Here is a 1,979-nt window from a genome sequence, read left to right on the forward strand (position 1 = left end):
TGAAACTGGCTCAGTTGCCCCTAGCAACCAATCAGATTCCACTTTTTCATTCCTCACAGACATTTGGAAAATGTAAGGTGGAATCTGATTGGTTGCTAGGGGCAACTGAGCCAGTTTCACTTTACACCATGTTGGATAAATCTCCCCCTATGTGAAAAGAGCCTTGTCCCAATCTGAAAGGGTTGATAACAGGGAAAACCAACTTTTGCGCCAACCTTCTGCCTTAGTTTAACATTATAAGAAAACCCTTCCCTACCTTCCCAAAAAAAAAATACTGATTATTAATAAAACTTTTAGATGACTTTTCCTCATGGTGGGCAAAGCTAGAAATTAAATAGATCTTTTATTGGGTCAACAGATGGTGGAACATTCAGACAGTGAGACACCGCCTGGAATCTCCTCTCTAGTTCATATTAAACTATTCCTAATACATTGTAATAACAGTCATTTATAGGACGTTGAAAAAGACAAAAAAAAAAAAAGTAAGTGACGATGTACATATAAAACAAAAATTTTTAAAAAAGTACAAAATTCTTCACCTTCAAGATTGATGTTTATTGATCAGTTTGGCTTTCATATTGCACAACAGAAACAAGAAAACAATATACTTTATTTCTACGTCTGTGTGTATTTAAGTCCAAAATAAATATAAAATGACAAAAAAAAAACACGGGCGTCTGTGGGATGGGATTAAAGGTATAGGGGGCAAATGTGGGAATCCCAGAATGGTATGTGGGACTGTTTTCAGAAATAAATCTTCTAGGATGGGGCCTGGCTACACATCCCCCCACCTCTCCCCACTCCCTTTAATAGGATCTCATTTAGATGTAAATAGCCACTTACTGAAAGATTCCGGTTAGTATGGAGCAGGGGTTGGCACAAGATCTCAAGCGAGATGCCCCTTTGATGCATCACTACAGGCCTCCTCTTGCCTCCTAGAGAGGAGGTGTGGGGGCCAAGGGGGGAGTAGAGAGGGGTGGGTGGGGGGATGCGTCTCCTGTGTGGATTTGGTTTTGTGCCTGACATACATGGGTCAAGTCTGCATTAACCCTTGTCTTGCTAATTTGCATGAAAATCAAACAGCTTCTATCTAGTTAAATAAAAAAGGGGGAAAAAAAACTGTTGCAGGAAATTTCCTGATATTAAATTAACCCTATCCTAACCATTCCCTGAGACCCAGTCAGCGACCCACATAGGGGATCACTCCGCCAGCTTGCAATCTGAACACCATCTTATTTGTTTTGTAACTTAATTTCTGTTTCTTCCCATTGTAGCCGAGACTAGAAGTCCTTGTGTGAACGTCTGTTTTCTCCTGCACACAATAATCAGATTAGGGAGCTGACCCCAGTGCACTCAGCAGAGGTATACATTGGCTATGCAGGCTGCTTTGGTTAACCCTGTCAGTGCAAACGCAAATTTACAGTGCTGAAGTATGTTCTTAGAGTAACCAGTTACCTAAGGGAAAACCACAAGGTCCAGCATGCTCTACCAGATGTCATAGAGCCCACTGGATCTTCCATCCAACTACAAGTGGCCAACAACAGGTTGCATACCTCTTCTGTGGGATCACTTATAGGGTTAACAGAAGCTTGGCACAGGGTCAGCAGCTGGATGATAACCCCACAATGCCTTCCTGCAAGCACTAACTATTATGGGTTACTAAAGTACTAGAATTAGATGGCATAACAAAGCACTACATGTCCTGGGCCTTAAGTAAGGATATATGATGTTCAAAGAATTTTTTATTTTTTTTTTAAAAAGTAATTTTTCCCTTTAAACTTTCCCCACCCCCCTTCCGCCTCCCTCTTTCCATCATCCCTCACCTCTTCACTTTCCATCAGGCTTTATCTGTCTACCTTTCTGGTCTCTCCCTGCCACAGATCCTGCCCTCAGGAAACTTCTCTCTAATAGACGAAGATTACTTTGGCATGTTTATACTTTTTTTTTAAACTAATATCCTGAAAATTAAACAATTTTCC

Source organism: Dendropsophus ebraccatus, chromosome 14 (genome assembly GCF_027789765.1).
Source record: "Dendropsophus ebraccatus isolate aDenEbr1 chromosome 14, aDenEbr1.pat, whole genome shotgun sequence".
Classification (NCBI taxonomy): Eukaryota; Metazoa; Chordata; class Amphibia; order Anura; family Hylidae; genus Dendropsophus; species Dendropsophus ebraccatus.